The sequence below is a fragment of the Lactuca saligna genome, chromosome 5, assembly GCF_052625555.1.
Source record: "Lactuca saligna cultivar CGN05327 chromosome 5, ASM5262555v1, whole genome shotgun sequence".
Classification (NCBI taxonomy): Eukaryota; Viridiplantae; Streptophyta; class Magnoliopsida; order Asterales; family Asteraceae; genus Lactuca; species Lactuca saligna.
In genome coordinates, this window is record NC_136421.1 from 282,656,116 (window position 1) to 282,680,916 (window position 24,801).

At 37.5% G+C, this 24,801-nt stretch overlaps 1 pseudogene; it reads left to right on the top strand.

The window, feature by feature from the left end:
* The first annotated feature begins 23,112 nt into the window (after positions 1–23,112).
* On the top strand, positions 23,113–24,325 carry LOC144998062 (cytosolic sulfotransferase 13 pseudogene; annotated as a pseudogene).
* Positions 24,326–24,801: the final 476 nt, after the last annotated feature.

A 24,801-nucleotide genomic window follows, 5' to 3' on the forward strand; every position in this document is an offset into this window, starting at 1 on the left:
AACATAACGAAAAGCTAAAATAACAATTAAATATAAAAGCGTATTTTGGATAAATGATATACACAAACGTTGTAGTATTCGTCAAGAGACAATTTTTGATAAAAAAAAACCGTCTAACTTTAATTTTGTATGAGAAAATTATGATTTTTCAAAGTTTCAGGTGCGACATAGTAAAGCAATGCACGACATATTAATAGAAATAAAAACCAGTTGATTGTTAGCCGAAACAATCTAAATAAAAATTGTAGTACTCTTCAATCTGAAATCAACGATATAACGAACGTGAAAAAATGGAGCTCATAAGAAGAAGTTATGAGTTTCACAACACCATTTATACTGTAAGCCTATCGAACTGTTAAACAAAACATAAATTGCAAATTTGCCAACGAAGTCTAAATTAAAGTTGTAGTACTCATCGATAGGAACGTGTGCATATAAAATCCATCAAAAACAAAGCTCATATGTGAAAGTTATGATTTTCAAAAAAATATTAAATATGAACCAACGAGGGAGCGACATGTGGCACCGTGCGACACGTGTCGCCACCGAATGAAGACCCTTCCTCCCCATGACTTGCAGTTGTATTATGACATGTGGCAGGGGCAACGCACCCCCTGTAAAATGCTATAAATATAAGCATTTTCTAGCTCATTTGGTTGCCAATTCACTCCTAATCTCTTCCAAACTCTCTCGATTTTTCGAGGCCCAGTCTTAAGAATTATTAGGTGCTGGTAGCAAAGCTTTGGAGTACTAGAAGGCCGGGTGAAATAGAGCTTTTGGTTTCGATGTTCTGCCCGCATAGTTCCCGTTTTTTCGCTAAACTACTTGTAACTTGAGTTATGCTTACTTTATTTTGAGTATAACTTATATTTATGTTTTTAGCATTATTATGAACTTATAAATAAGATTTATCAATAATAATAGTCGTTATATTGATCGATATACTTACGAGAATGATGAGCCAGATCCATGAGGTATTTAAAGTGGATTTTCCAAACATTATATCTTTATATGCCAAACAGATCTTACCTCTGATACGATCTTACCTGGTTGTTTCTAATCAGTATTTCGTTTGAGAGTATTGATAAATCTAAGAAACTATAACTATAATCGCGAATAATATAAACGATGATTGAATGTAGTGATATTTATATTTAGGTCCTTTTTAAAAGAAAAGGTTGATGTGTTATTTGGAGCGCATACTTAACTAAAAGTTTTTCGCCTTTAACCAAGTGAGTGTGTAGTAACTTTCACGTGCATAGTTATAATAAAAGTATTTATTACTCAAAGGACTAATTATATATTAGTTGTTTATTATTGAGAAAGAAAAGATATGCACGTACAAGGTTTGAGAACTCAAACCTTGAGTTAACTTAAGATCAATGTCTGCTTGTAATAGAGATCCAGTCAAGTCCGTGTAATGCCTGTTTTTTTGGATGAATCGAATTAGGGTTTCAAGGAGTCAAAAGGTTGCATTTTGGAAAAAAAAAAAAAGGAGCCTCACGATGTGAGACATATGGGCCCACGACGTGAGATGATCTAATATGAAAACTTTTTTTAGGATTGGTCTCACGACGTGAGAGATGATGCAACCCAAGCCCATGATCTTTTATGGTTTCCTTCATATTTAAGCGCCTCTAAACCCATTTTAGGGTTCATTATCAAATTCCAAACCCTCTTTCACCTCATAAAACCCTATCCTTCATTCCTTGCTTGATTCTTGGCTATTTTAGAGCAAATCTTGGTTTGGAGAAGAAGATAAAAAGAAGATGAAGGTGATCTTTTGAAGAGGCTTGCAAGGAATCATCATCATTATCACCTAACATTGTTTCTGGACCCTTGTAAGTGTCAAAGCTTCCTCCTTTATTTTTATTTGAGGTTAGATCTAAGTTTTGTCCCACTTTCCTCCTTGGTTAATCAAGTTTGACTTAATGGAAACCATAAAGTTGGCAAATTTATGGGTTATAAGGGCCTTAAGAGTGTTATGGACTTCAAATCTAGTGAATGGTTGGGTTTTGCAACCTTGCATGAAATTTGGATGTCCTTTTCTTCAAATTTTTACCCAAATGAGATCTAGACATGTATTGGACATATATTGTAACGTCCGCAGATTCGGGCTAGACAATTTAAAGACAATTTAAAGTTTTTCGCCTTTAACCAAGTGAGTGTGTAGTAACTTTCAAGTGCATAGTTATAATAAAATTATTTATTACTCAAAGGATTAATTATATATTAGTTGTTTATTATTGAGAAAGCAAAGATCTGCACGTACAAGGTTTGAGAACTCAAACCTTGAGTTAACTTAAGATCAATGTCTGCTTGTAATAGAGATCCAGTCAAGTCCGTGTAATGCCCGTTTTTCTGGATGAATCGAATTAGGGTTTCAAGGAATCAAAAGGTTGTATTTTGGAAAAAAGAAAAAAAAAAAAAAAGAAAAGGAGCCTCACGATGTGAGACATATGGACCCACGACGTGAGATGAGCTAATATGAAAACTTTTTTCAGGATTGGTCTCACGACGTGAGAGCTGATGCAACCTAAGCCCATGATCTTTTATGGTTTCCTTCATATTTAAGCACCTCTAAACCCATTTTAGGGTTCATTATCAAATTCCAAACCCTCTTTCACCTCATAAAACCCTATCCTTCATTCCTTGCTTGATTCTTGGCTATTTTAGAGCAAATCTTGGTTTGGAGAAGAAGATAAAAAGAAGATGAAGGTGATCTTTTGAAGAGGCTTGCAAGGAATCATCATCATTATCACCTAACATTGTTTCTGGACCCTTGTAAGTGTCAAAGCTTCCTCCTTTATTTTTATTTGAGGTTAGATCTAAGTTTTGTCCCACTTCCTCCTTGGTTAATCAAGTTTGAATTAATGGAAACCATAAAGTTGGCAAATTTATGGGTTATAAGGGCCTTAAGAGTGCTATGGAGTTCAAATCTAGTGAATGGTTGGGTTTTGCAACCTTGCATGAAAGTTGGATGTCCTTTTCTTCAAATTTTTACCCAAATGAGATCTAGACATGTATTGGACATATATTGTAACGTCCGCAGATTCGGGCTAGTCAATTTAAAGACAATTTAAAGTTTTTCGCCTTTAACCAAGTGAGCGTGTAGTAAATTTCAAGTGCATAGTTATAATAAAAGTATTTATTACTCAAAGGATTAATTGTATATTAGTTGTTTATTATTGAGAAAGCAAAGATCTGCACGTACAAGGTTTGAGAACTCAAAACTTGAGTTAACTTAAGATCAATGTCTGCTTGTAATAGAGATCCAGTCAAGTCCGTGTAATGCCCGTTTTCTGGATGAATCGAATTAGGGTTTCAAGGAGTCAAAAGGTTGTATTTTGGGAAGAAAAAAAAAGGAGCCTCACGATGTGAGACATATGGGCCTACGACGTGAGATGAGCTAATATGAAAACTTTTTTCAGGATTGGTCTCACGACGTGAGAGCTGATGCAACCTAAGCCCATGATCTTTTATGGTTTCCTTCATATTTAAGCACCTCTAAACCTATTTTAGGGTTCATTATCAAATTCCAAACCCTCTTTCACCTCATAAAACCCTATCCTTCATTCCTTTCTTGATTCTTGGCTATTTTAGAGCAAATCTTGGTTTGGAGAAGAAGATAAAAAGAAGATGAAAGTGATATTTTGAAGAGGCTTGCAAGGAATCATCATCATTATCACCTAACATTGTTTCTGGACCCTTGTAACTGTCAAAGCTTCCTCCTTTATTTTTATTTGAGGTTAGATCTAAGTTTTGTCCCACTTTCCTCCTTGGTTGATCAAGTTTGAATTAATGGAAACCATAAAGTTAGCAAATTTATGGGTTATAAGGGCCTTAAGAGTGTTATGAAGTTCAAATCTAGTGAATGGTTGGGTTTTGCAACCTTGCATGAAAGTTGGATGTCCTTTTCTTCAAATTTTTACCCAAATGAGATCTAGACATGTATTGGATATATATTGTAACGTCCGCAGATTCGGGCTAGACAATTTAAAGACAATTTAAAGTTTTTCACCTTTAACCAAGTGAGTGTGTAGTAACTTTCAAGTGCATAGTTATAATAAAATTATTTATTATTCAAAGGATTAATTATATATTAGTTGTTTATTATTGAGAAAGCAAAGATCTGCACGTACAAGGTTTGAGAACTCAAACCTTGAGTTAACTTAAGATCAATGTCTGCTTGTAATAGAGATCCAGTCAAGTCCGTGTAATGCCCGTTTTCTGGATGAATCGAATTAGGGTTTCAAGGAGTCAAAAGGTTGTATTTTGGGAAGAAAAAAAAAGGAGCCTCACGATGTGAGACATATGGGCCTATGACGTGAGATGAGCTAATATGAAAACTTTTTTCAGGATTGGTCTCACGACGTGAGAGCTGATGCAACCTAAGCCCATGATCTTTTATGGTTTCCTTCATATTTAAGCACCTCTAAACCTATTTTAGGGTTCATTATCAAATTCCAAACCCTCTTTCACCTCATAAAACCCTATCCTTCATTCCTTGCTTGATTCTTGGCTATTTTAGAGCAAATCTTGGTTTGGAGAAGAAGATAAAAAGAAGATGAAGGTGATCTTTTGAAGAGGCTTGCAAGGAATCATCATCATTATCACCTAACATTGTTTCTGGACCCTTGTAAGTGTCAAAGCTTCCTCCTTTATTTTTATTTGAGGTTAGATCTAAGTTTTGTCCCACTTTCCTCCTTGGTTAATCAAGTTTGAATTAATGGAAACCATAAAGTTGGCAAATTTATGGGTTATAAGGGCCTTAAGAGTGTTATGGAGTTCAAATCTAGTGAATGGTTGGGTTTTGCAACCTTGCATGAAAGTTGGATGTCCTTTTCTTCAAATTTTTACCCAAATGAGATCTAGACATGTATTGGACATATATTGTAACGTCCGCAGATTCGGGCTAGTCAATTTAAAGACAATTTAAAGTTTTTCGCCTTTAACCAAGTGAGCGTGTAGTAAATTTCAAGTGCATAGTTATAATAAAAGTATTTATTACTCAAAGGATTAATTGTATATTAGTTGTTTATTATTGAGAAAGCAAAGATCTGCACGTACAAGGTTTGAGAACTCAAAACTTGAGTTAACTTAAGATCAATGTCTGCTTGTAATAGAGATCCAATCAAGTCCGTGTAATGCCCGTTTTTCTGGATGAATCGAATTAGGGTTTCAAGGAGTCAAAAGGTTGTATTTTGGAAAAAAAAAAAGGAGCCTCACAATGTGAGACATTTTGGCCCACGACGTGAGATGAGCTAATATGAATTTTTTTTTTCAGGATTGGTCTCACGACGTGAGAGCTGATGCAACCCAAGCCCATGATCTTTTATGGTTTCCTTCATATTTAAGCACCTCTAAACCCATTTTAGGGTTCATTATCAAATTCCAAACCCTCTTTCACCTCATAAAACCCTATCCTTCATTCCTTGCTTGATTCTTGGCTATTTTAGAGCAAATCTTTGTTTGGAGAAGAAGCTAAAAAAAGATGAAGGTGGTCTTTTGAAGAGGCTTGCAAGGAATCATCATCATTATCACCTAACATTGTTTCTGGACCCTTGTAAGTGTCAAAGCTTCCTCCTTTATTTTTATTTGAGGTTAGATCTAAGTTTTGTCCCACTTTCCTCCTTGGCTGATCAAGTTTGAATTAATGGAAACCATAAAGTTGGCAAATTTATGGGTTATAAGGGCCTTAAGAGTGTTATGGAGTTCAAATCTAGTGAATAGTTGGATTTTGCAACCTTGCATGAAAGTTGGATGACTTTTTCTTCAAGTTTTTTACCCAAATGAGATCTAGACATGTATTGGACATATATTGTAACGTCTGCAGATTCGGGCTACTCAATTTAAAGACAATGAGCGTAAAAAATGACATTTTTGATATAAGATTATTTTAAATAAATAATCTTGACCAAGTTATAGTATATGGCACAAGGGTTTCGTACATATAAAAACGTTGAAATCCGAGTTATAACAAAGAAGTTATGACCCGTCGAAGTTTTAAGGCTGAACCGTCACGACATCGAGAATCGTAAAAAGTGAATTTACGATAAACTAGTTTTTATCCTTAGCAATCTAAATGAAAGTCGTAGTATATGTTAAATCGAGAGTGTGCATAAAAAGAACGTTCAAATCTGACTTCGTATGAGGAAGTTATGATTTTTCTAAGATTTAGCATAGCAGTGCACAACCCGAAATTTGAATTTTAGATCGGTCGGTTTTTAGCCAAAATAATCTAAACAAGAAATGAAGATATCATTAATTGGAGTTAAACGATAAAAAGACAGTCGAAAACAGAGCTCGTATGCGAAAGATATGGACGAAGCTTAGTTCCTACTCTTCGAGCACGACGAATTTGATACAGTTTTGTAAATCTTAGATAGAGTGAGAATTAGCGGACGGGATCTAAATGAAAGTTGTAGTACTCGTAAATACCAAAACGTGGATATAAATAACGTTGATAATAGAGCTCGTATGCGAATGATATGGACGAAACTTAGTCCCTACTCTTCGAGCGCGATAAATTCGATACAGTTTTGCAAATCGGAGATAGAATGAGAATTAGCCGACGACGTCTAAATGAAAGTTGTAGTACTCGTAAATACCAACACGTGGATATAAAGAACATACAAAACAGAGCTCGCACGCGAAAGATACGGACGAAGCTTAAGAGCTACTCTACGATAAAATCCCTATTAATAAAGGATGAATGCTTCATAATTTCTTCACACCATAACCTTTCTTTCTCTCTCTAACTTCTATTTAGCCTCCTTAAACCCCTACCAAGTTTAGGGAACCTCCCTAGCACGAGAAGGAAGCCCCAGAGCACCCGATGGCTCCGAGAAGAAAAGCTTTCGGCTCGGAAACACTACTCCAGCGAAGGGTTTTTTTTTTTTTTTTTGTTTTTTGTTTTTTTTTTGAAAAACCAGCTGTAAGTGAGCTACGCCTACACTATTTTTAATATAGTTTCTAATTAATTATAGTAACATTATTAGGACCTTAAAATAATTATTTGGGATATTATTATGAGTTATATAAGAGTGTTGTTTAATGCTTATATAATAGTAATAATAGCTAGACTATTAATTAGTCGCGGTTAACGTTAGACTAAACCCTAGCGATATTGATACTAGGTTTTGTTGAAGGAAATTGTTTTAAGAGTAACGAAGTGTTGTATGAGTTCGGAATCACCACCTTACCAAGTGAGTGCATAGTTACTTTCATCTTACACATATATATGAAGTATTTTATATAAATTACGTGCTATATGTGTATATTATCTGAATACTTGTTGTCTATGCTGGATGAAATGTTTTATACATGTTTTAAATGATCTGAACTGTATATGTATTTTATATATACAAAATGTGTTGGGTAAAACATGGGTAGATTAGAGGTGAGATAAATGATGAGCGATGAAAGATGAGATATATGATGAGCGATGAAAGATGAGATTAATGATGAGCGATGATATATGAGTGATAAAATATGGTGTGAAGCGATGACCTAAGCGATGAGCCAAAACGATGAGCCAAAGCGATGAACCAAAACGATAAGCCAAAACGATGAGCCAAACGATGAGCCAAATGATGACCCAAGCGATGGCCCCGTCACCTAGCAGAGTATGGATGACAACCACAAACTATTCCAGACAGTCTAGTGCAACACTAGCAGGCTCGCAACCTGTAGGTGTTGTGAACGATGCGTTCACCTGGTATACTCTAAAAACCCATTGACAGGTATTACGAGTGGACTCTCGAAAATGATACCGTCAATAAACGAGATAAACCCTGGCGACTATGCAAACTTAGTGTCGATTCCTTAGGATAATCCTTAGAAATGAATGAACGAGGAATAGTTGAATCTTAGTGTTGATCCTTAAGAGTAAAGAAGATAATGAGGATGGGTAATTGGGTTGATTGCTTGATGTTTAACATAATAATTATATTATTGTGGGTTGAAAACCCTATGTACTCACCAGGTTTCCCAACCTGCCCACTCAGTTTATTTATATCACATGTGTTGATATGAAGTCACATTACATTGAGAGATTAAGAAGATATAAATCACTAGTGATAATGAATGTAAGTTATGTTTATGCTTATGTTATTGTATTGAAGATGACATCCCAAATGTTTTAAAATGAATAAAAATACTTTTCTTCGGAAATGCTTTGATAACGTATTTATCATGTTTTACTGGGAACAAATTCCGCAACATTTTTATTAAAAGAGGTACTTTGATTTTTATAAGGCATAAACAAAATCGGTCTTTTTTAGCCGTGAATATGGGGATGTCACATATATGTCTTAAAAGCATCGACTTTCAAGCGTATTATGGAGTCATAAGACCTTTTGGAAAGTAAGAGTTCAAGGCTTAATGGATTAAGGACTTAAAAGTAGAATTTTTGGCTTCAAACTGTTCTCACGACGTAAGATATAGGGTCTCACGATCTGAGGAGTGGATGATCCTATTTCTGATGAGCTTCTTGGGGCTCACGATGTGAGGAAAGGCTTCTCACGTCGTGAGGTCATCTCAGGCGACTTTCCTTGACTAAGTTGGCTAGGTTGAGTTGAGATGAGTTGGAATCAAACCGAATGAGTTGTGATGATGTGACCAAGGGCTGGTCACGACGTGGAATGCATAGTTAACATTATGGGATGTTGAATTTTATAGCATCCCGACAATGAGGTTGTAACGCCCGTAGATCCGGGCTAGTCAATATAGAGGCAATAGGAGTCGAAAATGAATTTTTGACAAAAGATTATTTAGAATAAATAATCTTAACCAAGTTTTAAAATATGTCACAAGGTTTCCGTACATATAAATAACGCAGAAATCCGAGTTATAACAAAGAAGTTATGGCATGTCGAAGTTTCGCAACAGAACCAGCACGATACCGGGAAGCGTAAATAGTGAATTTACGATACAACGAGTTTTAGCCTTAGTGACCTAAACAAAAGTCGTAGAATATGTTAAACCGAGAGCATCCATAAAAAGAACGCCCAAATCTGACTTCATATGAGGAAGTTATGATTTTTCGAAGTTTCAGCTTAGTAGTGTACAACCTGAAATTCGAAAATTAGACCGAGCGGTTTTTAGCCGACACAACCTAAATGAGAATCGAATATCTTGTTAATATTAGTGTAACGATAAAAAGACAGACGAAAACGGACGTCGGATTAAGAAGTTATGAATTTTTAACGGACCAACCTTGTCCCGACCTGTTAATAATATAACTTTGTAAATAATGTCAAAATTAGCCGACGGAGTCTAAACGAAAGTTGTAGAGTACGTTCCCTCCTACGCGTGGATATAAAGAACATCGAGAACGGAGATCGTATGCAAAAGTTATGAATTTTAGAAATCGAACGTGTAATTTGCGAAGCTGGTGCGAAGGGCTACACCCTGCATAGTGCGAGAATGCCTCGCGTCCGAGTACGCCTAGCGTACGAAGTCTCTACGCCCAGCGGACTAACCTTCTGCGGTTCCGGAGCTCGCCACGATGACCCATCCGAAGAGCGACGCGTGTTGTACGACCAAGCACAACGCGCAACGTACTCCGAAGAGTACGCCCGACGTACTCCGTAGATCAGGCCTATAAAAGGCATGCGAGGGCCAACCGATTTCACACACAATTCTCATGCCTTCTCTCTCTACTTTCTCTCTCTATCCCCTTTTGAGTACCTTAAAGTCTAGGAGAATCCCTAGCACCCGAAGGAAGCCCCGAGGCTCCCAGAGTACTCAGAAAAATGGTCTTTCGGTTTCGGAAACACTGCTCCGAGCAAAGCCCGTTTTTTTTTTTTTTTTTTTTTTTTTTTTTTTTTTTTTTTTAAATTCGTTGTAAGTAAGCTACGCTTACGCAATTGTTAATATAGCTTTCATATAATTATAGTAATATTACTAGGTCCTTAATGTAATTATTTGGGCTATTATTATGAGTTATATAAGTATCGTTTAATGCTTATATAATAGTAATAATAGTCAGACTATTAATTTGTCGCGGTTATCGTTAGACTAAACCCTAGTGATATTGATACTAGGTTTTATCGAAGGAAAATTGTTTTGAGATTATCGAAGCGCTGTCCGAGTGCTGAGTCACTGTAACATCCAAAAAATTTCAACCAATTTAAACTTTTCAAAAACAACCCATATTCATTAAGTTATTACAAAAAGGTTTTCAATTCATTTATTATCAGAGTATCTTAGAAACATCAACATAAAACTGAGGAGCGGTACGATCATGCCTTCGCCTCACCACGGTCTCCTGAAGTACCTGAAACAATACACTGAAACTGTAAGCTCGAAAGCTTAATGAGTTACTCCTGAAATACCAACCACAATACCACACACATATCATAACATAAAAAAACAACCATGCATATCGAGTCTACAGTGTGACTGGTCCGCCTGCACTAGGCCTTCAGTCCACCCGGTCTACTCTCCGAGTCTACAGTATGTCTGGTCCACCCGCACCGGGCCTTCAGTCTGTCTGGTCCACTCTCCAAGCCTCGGCACGTCTGGTCCGCCCTCTTGGGGCCTTCAACCTATCTGGACCGCTCGTCGGGCCTTCAGTCTAACTGGTCCGCCCTAGGTCTGTTGGCCTACAGCACAAAGCAGGACCCGCCTCAACCCCACCCCAGTCCAACAACCGTGTGCACATAAACATATAATCATATAGCAATTCACAACTAATCAACCGATCTAGCAAATCACATAACATAACAACATCCTAACCAGGATACCGACCTAACCGGTCACTAACATAGCATCATCCTATATGCTAGGATATTGACCTTAACCAGGTCTCTAACATATATTATCCTAACTAACAGGATACCGACCTTAACCAGGTCCTTAACATATACCATCCTAACTACCAGGATGCAGACATAGCAAAGCAATAACATAACAAACAACTACTCGGATTCCTATCCGATAAAAGGGTCGGCCTTGGTGCCTTAGACCCTGTCGATATAGTGAGGATAACTCACCTGCAACTGCCAACTTGAAGAAATAAGATCACGCTGCTCCGACCACCAGCACAAACTCCACTACTGAACATTACCAATTAACCAAATTCAGTAAACACCAATAATTACCAAAATACCATTGGAAGTCAAACTGGTCAACCCTTCGTCCAAGTCAAGGTCCTCAGTCAAAGTCAACCTTCCTGGTTGACCCTACTCGCCGAGTCACTCCGTTGACTCGTCGAGTTCCTATTCTCAGAATCTCCCATGCCACGACTCAACTCGTCGATTTTCCCCAAGACTCGTCGAGTCCAACAAGCTCTAAGTCCCTTCCTGCTCAACTCACAGAGTCATCCCTCGACTCACTGATTCACAACTCAACTAGAAAAGGTTAGGGTTCCACGACCAGACTCGCCGAGCCCAAGAACAGACTCGCCGAGTTGTTCTTCTAACTCGCCGAGTCCATGCACATATTCATACAACTCGTCGAGTGCACCCATATGACTCGCCGTGTCTCTTCAGTTCTCATTCCAAACAGAGGCTTTTCAAGCCATGCGGGGACTCCAATCCATAGATCCATTCCTCTCCAGCCTAACCCTCACATAAAGTTGCAAACTTTACGTAAAAGAAAGAAGATATAAGCCCAAAACACTTCTAGGGCTAGGGTTCAAGAGAAAGGGCTTCACCAATGACTCTTAGATAGGAACTTTAGGACCTTTTGGGCTATCACACGTCTAGATCTGAAGTAGCAACTTCCGATCTAAGCCTTAAACTCGAGATAGCTCCCAAACAAGCTAATGAATCCCAAATCAACCACCATTCATGAAACAATAATGAAATAGCTTAAGGAGGAGGTTCCTTACCCCTGAAATGTGCCCCAAAAGAAGTAGATTCTAGATCTACCCAATCCCGTTGATGATGGTCTCCAAATCCCCAAGCTCCTTACACTAATTTTCTCTTCCAAGCTCTAATTCTTCATCAATGGAGTCACACACACGAGATGAGGGTTTATGGATCTCAAATGGGTAGCCAAGAGGCTGAAGGTGGCTATAATGTGCTTTATATAGGGCACAATCCCCGGATTAGGGTTTTCTCCCTTCAGCACCAACTCGCCGAGTCCATCGACTCGCCGAGTCGACCTTCCTTATTTACACTAAGAAGCCTGAACTCGCACCTCTGAACTCGGGGTGTTACAATTCTCCCCCACTTAAATTAGGCTTCATCCTCGAAGACTGCAGCAACACATTCCAAATGATACTCCCACAATATAGCTCCTGGTCTCAACCAACCCAGGTTCCTCCAAACACTGCTATCAAACCCCTATAAAGTCCAACTCTTTCTTACAAAGTCACGACAACTGCTTCAAGCCGACCACCAACTTCTTTCTCTAATAACAATACTTATCAACCAGTGATCCCCCGATGATACTTCCATCATTCCAAATCACATAATCACTTGTCTCTTACCAACGAGATATCACCCTGAACCACCGAGTCCTGACCCGATACCAACTGCTATCCCTTTCCTCGCTTGTCATAACTTATCGAATTTACTGCTAGGACTTATCCCGCTTCCCTTCTGAATCCAACTATTTTCTTTCCGTGCTGACAGGATGACACATCCTTCAGCTCCCGAGCAACTCCCATGAGCTCTCCTCTGCAATCACATACACATGCTGAACCTGCTCTAACATCCTCGGGCTGGAGAAACCCGACACACTGACGATACCTCCAAACATCCCCAAGATGAATTACCGTACATACATAGCCTCCTAATCACAACCATACTGGAAATCCAAGGCTCCATCCTTGCATCCCTTCCAGACTCTTCTGGTTATATACCACCGGAAATTCTTCCGCAACCTCAACAGACACCTAATCCGGATGTGCTTCCATACCACTGACACAACCACAGTGCTTAATAATCATAATTGGAATACTTTCAATCATCCATCCACACTAGTGCTTCCACTGCAGTGAACCAACACTCCTTCTTGGGAGCTACATACCCTTCCCTTTCTTTATCCAAGGAAACCTGCTCTACGAACTTGCCATAAAAACAAGTGCCATGGTGCTCACACCCCACTCTACACTATCCCATGTAGAGTAACCGCTATTCCATGCATCGCATATACTCTGAATCTGATCACAAGGACTATCGAAGTCCATACACCACCTTTTACTAACATAATCAATACCCGGGGCCAGACCTACTGGTTGCTATTGCATCACAACATACTCAAACCATCTCCTCATATAGATCTATCAACACATACAAAGTCTTCAGCACGACTAGACCGCCTTACCAGGCCTTCAGCCATCCTGGACCACTTTCAGAACCTTCAGCATGCCTGGACCGCCCTCCAGGGCCTTCAACCTATCTGGACCGTTCTCCGAGCCTTCGGCCTGACTAGTACGCCCACAGGCCTTCAGTCTCCCCGGACCACTCAAACTATCATACATCATTCTGAACTATCCTTCCCGGGAATCTCTCCCATACATACTGTTCTAGCCCTCTAGGGGTTCCGAACTCTAATTTCATTCCATCTACTCAGATCCCGGCCTAATCCTAGGCCTCACAACAACCAATCACCTTTTACGAAAACATTGGCATGTACCCCGCCCTATTTGTCAGTCACTTACTCATACCAGCCCATACTCATGGCTGACTGAAACACTTTTGAATCCCAAACAACTAACCAACCTCTAATTCTTGTCGATCCTCCTGAGAATTTTCCAATTCTCCCCACTTAGAGCACTAACTACCAACCACCGGTGACTCAACCGACATAAATCAATCATCCCTACTTAACATACTCCCCTTATCCATGAACTGATTTCCTCTTAAACGAGCAAAACCACAAAATCACTTCCCGGCATCGCACATCATGAACTCTAAGGGAGTTCGACTCTCCGCTGAACACTTCTCAAATTGCAATTGCTATACCTGACAACAAGTCCATATAACCAAATTCTGACCATCAATCCCTTGGATGCTAACCGCCCAACCAAACCATGAAACACGCAAAACGGCGAATAAAATACAACACTACATAAATAGCTAGATAACCAGACAACAACGAAACGAAAACATACCCGCAACTGCATCTGGCTCTGCCCTGACCTCCTCTGCTATGAGCTGAAAAGTGCGCCCCTGAGCCCTCGGAGGCTCCGCTCCACTCTGACCCCCGCCAGTAATCCTCACAGAAGATGGTGTTGGAACCTGCACCGATCTGGAAACAAGTTGTGGAGAATTGGCCCTCAAGTGACCAACCTGATGGCAATGATAACAAATCTTCAAATCCTGAACCGTGGCTGACTGAATGCAATCCCTCGCGTAATGCCCCTCTCTCCCACACTTGCGGCACGCACCACCGGACCTACAAACTCCGATATGACCCTTCCTACACTTCTCACAAGTGTGGTGACCCTGACCTCCCAACCTGAAATCAACGGTCTTGGACCGTTTCGGCGCCAGCTGCGACTGCACCAGGGCCTGCCTCAGCTCTCACAACTGCAACTCAATCTCCAACTCACGCCGCCGAGCGGCCTCCTGCAACTCCCGCAAGGTCTCGCACCTCTGCGTAGACAAAAACTGCCTGATATCCCTCTTAGGCATACTCAGATATCGGGACATCTGAGCTTGCTCCGAAGCAAACTCAGGGCAAAACATCGCCCTCTTAGTGAACATCCTGGTGATCTCCACCACTGACTCCGAATCCTGCTTCAGCTCCAAGAACTCCTGAGCCAACCTCTCTCTCTCTCTCTCAACTCGCGGAACATAACGGGTACTGAACATCTCCCAAAACTGATCCCAAGAAATCACAGCCCGTTGCGCATCCGAATAAGATCACGTGGTCAACCTCCACCAATCCTTCGCCCCGGGCCTCAAAAGGTTCATAACACACCTAACCCTCTGATCCATAGGGCATGAACACGTGAAGAAACAACCCTCCACATTTGACAACCACCTCATAGCAGTATCTGGATTCAGAGGAGGTTCGAAAGAGCAGGACGTGTAAGCAAAGTCGGATGAGATCTGGAGAAGATGAGAGACTTGGAGGACGAGTAATCTAGTGGGAGCAGTACGCATCAACAAAATCAATTAGGTCATAATATACTTTGGGGATGGGGAGAATTCAAAAAATTTCAATAGTAAACAAGGGAAAATCTATTCAAATTTTCAGTGAACAAAAACTCACTTAGATTTTTTTTAAAATGTTAGTTATCTACTTTTGATTTCGTAGCAAAGTTCGTAAAATATCATCTACATAATTAATTTCCATAACAAGTTATATAGTAGAACAGTTACAGATTTTAATTCCATAGCAATTGTTCAAAATTATCCAATGGATCATGCATTATAATGTTAGGACATAAAAGACTAAAATATAGTCCTTAATGATTTCCTTCCAAAGTCAAAAGTAACTAGTCTATCCATAATTGAAATTTAGTCCCTACTAAGAAGTTTCCACTGAAATATTATTCATGACTTATTTATTAGTCTATGATATATGACATCTATGACTAACTTAGATACTAAAATTCAGTGAGTTATAAGTGTTCGTTCAAATATCAAAAAGTACATGTCTATTAGGGACTGACATTCAGTCTTTAGAATATTCCCCATCCAAATGACTAATTGTTGTAGTTGTATCAAAGAGTGAAATCCAGTCCCTACTAAGTTCCACATAAAATTAAAACTGACACAAGTCCTTTAGGGACTGAAATTTAGTCTCAAATAACTTTCCCTCCAAAGTCAAAGTTAACGTTAGACTATTCGAGACTAAAAATCAGTCCCCGATACGTTTCCCACAAAATTATAATATCAATTTAACTAAAATATTTCCTAAATATATTTGTATAATCTTTAAAAGTTTTCAAATAAGTAGATTAAAATAACTTACAATAACAATAGTTAAAAATAATTCTATATAAATGATTATATTGTTATCTTTAAAATCAAAAAACATTGTCTGATATTTTAAATAATTATAATGATAGAAATTAAAACGTTAAGAAAATAAATTTTAAAAAATTAATTAACGATAACGAAAACTATATATAAACATTAAGCCATATATTATATTTAATTTTATTTATGATTAACTCGCGGGTAGAAGTCATTCAAACGGAAACGGTTGAGATTATATAGTTATAATAGATGTATATATTATCACATAATTCAAAATAATCAATATGTTATATCAATTTAGTATATGAATTATTACATCAAATTTAACAACATTGTTATTGTTATATATATATATATATATATATATATATATATATATATATATATATATATATATATATATATATATATTATAAAGATTTCAACTATATAAGTTTCTATGCGCGTTGGGTGCGAACATTCGCCTATTTTATCATAATATTTATAACATAGGCTTCCACAGCTGTTTCTTTCCAATTTACTTTTGTTTCCCCCTATTTGGCATCGCTCCCCACCTTTATTCTGATTGTCGATGTCCGATTCCAAATTATAGTTAGGAACTTTATGCAGCTTTTCATTTCCTATCTTTGGGACCTAGAAAGGTTTCTATCTAATATGATTACTACACATATACATTAATACATAGGCCAGAAGTTTTGTCCCTTTGAAACAATATGCTCTTTGATAGCAGGGCCGACCTTATTGTTTTAGTAGTTAAGATAGGGCTTAGGGCCCCGATTTCTTTCGATCCAAGCTTATTAGTTTCCAAAAAAAAATCACACGTATTGCATTCTTCAAGTGACGACTAGCGATTAAACTTCCAAAAAATCATGCGCTGTTCTTCACGATCTTCTTCCTTCTTCAATCTTCATTCTCGGTTAAGGTTTCCCAATTGCTAAAAAATCACTGATCTTGATGATCTGATGCACTAATGCTAATCTGCTGTCATTGAAAAGGTATGCTTGTATTTTCACTTTTCAATTTTGATTCTTCTGTTATCTCTAATTATCTAGTTGGGGTTAATAGCCAATTGAATGAATTAATTAGGGTTAATGATACAATCATGGATGTCATTTGTTAAAGGACTGATTCGTATGTAATGGATAATATCTTCTGGTTCATGGACTGTTTTATGTTTGAAAATACTGGTTCATGAATTGTTACACTATTTGATTTCGAGTATCCCATACTTTTATTAGTTTTTTTTTACAACGCTTTCACCCAACAGAAAGAACGAAACAAAAGGGTGCATGATAATTCTCCATGAAGTCCCCGTAATTTCAAGAGAAACCCTTTTAAACCCTTCAATTTCTAGTAAGCTTCACAAACTAACTCCCATCAGCTGTATTAACCTTTTTTGGATGATTTTTTTCATAATAAATTAACTTTTTTTGCAATCTAATGAATGATTTTTTTTTGGGTAAATTACACCGTTGGTCCCTCGTGTACATGCCAGAAAGCATGTTTAGTCCCTATTTCCAAAATTTAACTCGTGCAGTCCCTCGTTGTTATTTATCTTGCATGGTTAGTCCCTATGCACGTTAACTGTTAAATTCTTCCGTTTAAGCTACCCACGTGCCTTGCACGCAGGGGCATTTTCGTCTTTTCAGGGTTTGTATACATGAACCAGTATGGCGCGACTTCGATAACCAATCATTTTTGATTTCATCCTCCGTCGACCCTTAGCATTGCACGAGAAAACCCTAGTTTTCTACGATGGTGAACTGGAGGATTAGGCAAGAATGGGAGGAATACGATCTCCAAAGCTCATACGGTAAAATTTTCTACATTTTCAGTTGATCATCCATTATACGTTCCTAAAACGTAATTTTTTTTTGGGTTCGCAGCTGACAATCCATGTATGTTCTCGATACGATTGAACTATGGTGGAGTTCTTACGAAGTTTCCAGGCCGCAAATACATAAAGGGGAAGATGAAATATATTGATGGCGTTGATAGTGACTTGTTCTCGGTGCATGATATGGACGAGATAATGGAATTGCTTGATTGTGTGGAACCAGGTAAAAGTATTTATTATCATTTCAAACGACCAACCTGGGATTTAGATTTTGGGTTGTGACGAAGATATAAACCACTTTAGGTCATACGTGTATGAACACAAGGTGATAGAAGTGTATACAGAGTTTTGGGAAACCAAGCTCCATACGTATCAAATGTCCCCAAACCCTGCAAAGATAAAGATACACGAAATTCCTGAGTCCCTTTGTCGTAAAAGCTTGTTATTGACATGGTCAAATTCAGGGGATTGTCCTAGTGAAGAAGCCCCTGTTTTTGAGAATGTAGAAACTATGGACGAACCCCCTAGTACATTACTTGAAACAACCCCTTGTTACATTGAGTGAAACAGTTGAGTCAACCCCTGCCTATATACCAAGAATTGAAAGCCCTTTGACTGAACCAATGATAGGAAGCACATGTCCTAATGTTGATGCTTTGGGTGATACATTTGAATGGTGTGAACCTTTTGGTGGGACTCCTATGGAACAAGATGAACCAAATAGTGAAAAAGCAGGTGAAGACAGTCAAGCTAGTAAAGACAGTCATGATAGTGATGACACTGAAGATAGTGAATACAGTCAAGATAGCGATTACATAGTTGATGAAGATAATTTGTTAGATGATCCAGAGGTTGATATGAAGAACTTTCACTTCAACATTGACAAAGAGGTGGAGTGGGTTGGAAGTTTTCCTGATGATCGAGATGAAGCAGTAGAAGGTGATGAAGAATTAGAGGTTATAAACACTGAAGAATTTGTATCTGCATCTTCATCAGATGAGGGTGAAGCTAGTAAAAAAAGGAAGAAGATAAGAGATTTACGAAGAGCACATAAGAATGAAGCAGCTGCTGTCAAAGATCCATTTTACATCCACCAGACTTTTAGCACAGCCAAGGAAGTTAAACAACAAATTTATCTTCATTCCATACAGAGTAGAAGGGAGTTAGACTTCGTCAAGAATGACAAAAATAGGATTAGAGTGGTTTGCAAAGGGACAATACCAAACCTTGGGATATTAGAAACAGGTGGGACCAGCAAAAGTAATGACAAAGTGGGACCAAGTCAAAAGAAAAAGAAAGTGAAAGATGGTTCTATTCATAAATGCCCATGGGTCCTACTAGTGAGTAAGTGGAAAAAAGACATTAACTGGACTGTTAAGACCTATGAAAGCAACATACGTGCCTTCAAACAAGGAAAGTTAGGGCATGTAACTACAAGTTTCTCTCTGAACAGATTGTTGACACAGTGGAGGCAAACCCAGAAATACCACTTAGAGCATTACGTGAGATGCTTGAGAAGAAATACCAACTTGGATTGTCAGACATGAAAGTTCATAGGGCGAAAACGAAAGCCCTGGAATCAATTAGGGGAGATTTTGCTGCTCAGTACTCATGTCTAAGAGACTACTTACAGGAGGTGCAGAGTAGAAATCCAAACACCACAGTCAAACTTCAAGTGCAAAGTGAACCATGTTATGCATCTGAGACCAGGGTATTTGAACGAGTATACATTTGTCTTGGTCCACTGAAAAGTGGATTTGCAGCAGGGAAAAGAGATTTACTAGGGCTTGATGGTGCATTCATGAAGGGTCCATACCATGGTATGATCCTGACAGCAGTGGTATGTGCATAATCATATTTTAGTATTTGATTAATGTTTGACCATAGTTAATTGTTTGCTTATTATTGTGTTTGACATGATAATTCAGGGTTTAGATAGGAACAATTGCACATACCCTTTGGCATATGCAGTTGTTGAAGCAGAGAACTTTAATTCATGGACCTGGTTTTTAACTAACTTAGGAGATGATCTTGGTTTGTATGCAAACTCCAACTTCACTTTCATATCAGATAGACAGAAGGTAAATAAAGTTCTCCATTCATTTTCACATGCATGTTTTACAATTCAATAAGCAACTTCACTCTTTTGATGATTTAGGGGTTATTGCCTGCACTTGAGAAACTTTTCCCAGCAGCAGAGCATAGATATTGCCTAAGGCATCTTCATGAGAACATGAAACGTAAATGGAGGGGCAAGGAATTCAAGGATTGTCTTTGGAAATGTGCAACATGTACCACCATACCACAATTCAACAGTGCCATGGAAGAACTAAAGAAACTTAACAGTGAAGCATATGACTGGCTTAATTCTATTCCACCTAAGCACTGGTCCAGATCCCACTTCTCAGGTATATAATATTATGTTTATAAGTGTATAATTTTTAAATATAATCTAATACAGTTGTGTTTTATTAGGGAGGGCACATTGTGATGCTTTGTTGAATAATATGTGTGAGAGTTTGAATAGCAAGATAGTGAAGGGTCGTGATAAGCCAATTATCAGTTGCTTGGAGTTTATTAGGGAGTATATCATGAGGAAAATTATCATGGTTCAAAAAGAAATTGATAAAGCTAATGGCCCATTAACTCCTACAGCCACTAAGACCCTTGAAAAAATTAAAGAAAGGGCAGTACAGTGTAGGGCAGTGTTCTGTGGCAATGGGAAGTACCAGGTTACAAGTGAAGGTACTAATCAGTATGTGGTTAATATGGACCAACAAACTTGTTCATGTAATAGGTGGGAACTGACAGGCATACCCTGCAAACATAGTATAGCGGCTATATGGGATATGAGGCTCAACAATGAAAATGTTGGAATACCTGAGACATGGGTACACCCAACTTATTGGCTCAAGACATGGAAAGAAATGTATGTCTTCAAAGTTGAACCTATTAATGGGAGGTTATTGTGGGAAAAAGCACATGTCCTACCAAGTTGATACCACCAAAGTATCGTGTCCCTATTGGCAGACCAAAAAAAAAGAGAAGAAGATCTGCAACAGAAGATGATGGAGTGTCCACAAAATGGAAATCTGTAACATGCACAAAATGTGGAAATGTGGGCCATAATGGAAGGACCTGCAAGGGACAATCACAGACTGGGAATGGAACAGGAGAAGGTGCAGCAGGGAATACAACAGGAGAAGGTGCAGCAGGTAGCAGTGGTGGTGTACAAAATGGAGTTGGGAACAAAGGAAAAAGCCCCATGCTTTGAGAATTTGTAGTTTGGTATCATGATCATGAAGGATAACTATGTTTTTGTTAGGCATTTATTGCCATATTACTTTGTTGTTATGTTTTGTATTTTGATACTTTGTTGCTGTGTAGGATAACTATTTGTATGCCATAAGACTATGTTGTTATTTTGGATGTCCCTTTATGTTAATGGTCAATGGTTATCTTGGATATTTTAGACTTTTTGTCCTTTTTAATTGTTATATTGGATGCTAGTATTGAATGGTATATTGCATATGTTGCAAATACCACATTTTCATTAAATTTGAACACCAACTGATAACACCACATTATGATTACACAATATATTGTAACTAAAATTGAAATTTTTTTGTTAATACAAATAACATTACAAAGAGTCTCCATTACAAAATACACATACCAAAATACTAACAACTTCATTACTTAACCTACACTTTATATATAAGGACTGAAACAAAAAAAAACCCAGCTAATAACTAGGTAAAGCTTCAATTTGCGATTTTGTTCTTCAAGTTTCATCCTAAACGCCATACAATCACAATCCTGATCATAATCATTCACCCATCCTATGAACTTGCATAATGATCCCTGAACCAATTAAAGTAGATGAAGAATTAGGGCAAAATTAGAGAAGACGAAGAACGAAATTGAAATCATTAACCTTACCTTTACTGTACAAGCATAATAGAGTTTCCCAGGGTTTCTTTTGCTATAAGATGTGCGAATCACTGTAGTGGCTCCACAATTGCATTTAATATCGATCATTGTTATGTATTTGGAAGAAATCGATCGAACGAGGGGAAGAGACGAACGAGAGGATACAGAGGAAAAGAGGGTTGCAGTGTTCTTTATAAGATTTAATGTGTAACGGCATTAAATATGGACACAAACCCTAAAAAGACGAAAATGCCCCTACGTGCAAGGCACGTGGGTAGCTTAAACGGAAGGATTTAACAGTTAACGTGCATTGGGACTAACCATGCAAGATAAATAACAACGAGGGACTGCACGAGTTAAATTTTGGAAATAGGGACTACACATGCTTTCTGGCATGTGCACGAGGGACCAACGGTGTAATTTACCCTTTTTTTTCATAATAAACTAACATTTGAAAGTATTGGTCTATTTGACAATGTTTTGTTCGCTATTAATGACAGAATAATGTGGAATTGTATGTGAGATTTCAATTAGATTGTATATAATTGATTTTATTAGAAATATAGCATCCAAAATAGAAAAAGTTTTTAATTTATATTTTTGGTGTCACATAACCGTTAACTTGATTACTTAAAAAATGCTAGAAAAACTAACTTTATGTCATAAAATACATTCACAAAAAACATAAACATAAAAAAATTAAAAAAATTAACTCCGCCATCTGTAAACTTTTCAGTTTATTATTGTTTGTCTCAAGCCCGGATAAAGGAGGACGGTTTATAATATTAAGTATAGTATATGTTAAAGAGCCTCAAATTTTTTGGTTCTTCGCTTAGAGCCTTCAAACTGGTTGAGCCGCCCTGTGTGATAGAAGTCAATTATGGATGGCTAATCCCTTTTAGAAATATAGATAGGTTAGAGAAACACAATTGAAACAAATTTCTTACTTCATTCGTAACGTCAAAAACGATTACAGTGAATTAAATATACTACTTAGTGGGAAACAACATACTACTAAATAAAATAAGCAAATATGAAATAACAATTGAAATTATTTTGTTTGATTAAGTCATGCACATGGACTAAATAGCATAATTAATATCCTACCCACACAAGTACGTATCACTCTGCAATGAATTTGAATTGCATGCCACCAACATATTCCTACTCTGATCAGACATCTGATGCATGTGATTAAGGCATCGATCTGCATCTAGCCAATCACATGCCAAAATTTAACTAATCAAAAGGTTTATGTGTAACTGTTAAATAAACACTGTCTTGTGGAATCTGAGTTATTATATAAACGAGAAAAAAAAAAAAAAAAAAGACCATGTGCTTTTTAAGACAGCTTAGATTTAAATCAAAAAGCATTGGCCGGTTTGAAAACTAAAAACTGTTATAAACTGAAACATGACTCGCGTTCCTCTTAAATATTCCCAGAAAATTAAAAGTGAGTCTAATCAAATATTAAACCTCAAGACGTCTCCAAAGTACCCTGTGCGTCTGTGTACTTCACTCCATAGGGATAATCGATTCATTAAATCCTTCAAATGTCGATCCCCGATGCTTCTTCTCCTCTTTCACCTGTATCTGAACTTAGTTTAGAAGATAATGAACATGAAAACGCCAATCTATCCCTTCTTTTCGATAGATACAAGGATAAGTTTACCAGATTTCCAAATGAAAAAGGTTGGATGGGTCAAAACTTGTACATGTACCAAGGGTTTTGGTACTCATCCGAGAACGCATTCTCAATTGAAACTATGATGGCCTTACAAGATACTTTCCAAGCTCATTCAACTGATATCTACTTGGCTACACAACCAAAATCTGGTACAACCTGGATTAAGGCACTCGTGTTTGCTATTGTGAACCGAAACAGGTACAAAAACGACTCTTCAACTAACCCTCTACTCATCACTAACCCCCACAAATGTGTCCCTTTCCTTGAGATCGAAATTGTTGGTAAAACGCCTACTTATGTCCATGCAAATACACCACGTCTCTTTTCTACCCATATACCTTACACTGCGTTACCTCAATCCATTCTTGGTTCTGGTTGTCGTTTAGTTTATATGTGTAGAAACCCTAAAGATGTTTTGGTCTCTTGGTTTCACTTTTCAAACAAGTTGAATGATAAATATCATGTCCAAATGACCATTGATGAGCTGTTTGAGGTGTATAGTAAAGGTTTGATGCCATATGGACCTTACTGGGATCACGTGAAAGAGTACCATAAGGTGAGTTCTGAACATCCGACAAGGATTCTGTTTTTAACATACGAGGACATGAGAAAAGATACTGCAAATAAAGTGAAGCGTCTAGCAGAGTTCTTGGGCTACCCTTTTACAGAGGAAGAAGAGGCCAAGGGTAAGGTGGAAGAGATCGTGAAGCTATGTAGTTTTGAAAATTTGAAGGAGGTTAATAAGCATGGGGATTTCCGTAAGGGTGTTCCTAATAACAGTTTCTTTAGGGAAGGGAAAGTTGGAGGATGGAACAACGATCTTACAACTGAAATGAGCCAGATTTTGGATGACATTACCAAAGCAAAGTTCCATGGTTTGGATATTTCATTCTAATCGTGCCTGTGAGTCTGTGACAAAAGCAAAGCAAAAATCTGCAGCCTTTATTACTCTTTCAAATGAATTTTCAGTTTCAAGTGTGTTTTAAGGATTGATCTAAATAAATCTTATTTAGTAAAGGCTATTGAATTTAATAAATTAATGAATTGTGTATTTGTGTTGCTATTTATTCAAGCTTATCCACAGCGGAGAATACTATATATCTTCAAACTCATCGTGTGTGTACCATTTGATTGAGATGAAAAATTAAAAGATTGAAATTTTAATTATCTGGTGGATTATAAATAATACCATATAAATATTTTTTCCATTTACTTTTTTCACGACCATAAGATAAAAAAAATGTTTCTTACTTTTTTTTTTTTTTTTTTTTTTTTTTTTTTTTTTTTTTTTTCAAATCTTGACATTATTCATTAATAAAAAATAATAGTTACAAACTCATCGTCAACAATCAACATAAATAAACCAAATTATAAACAAACAAGTTAGTTTCACATACAATAATAATATAATTCTGATTAACAAATAATAATTATAACTAGGTGTGAGACTCGTA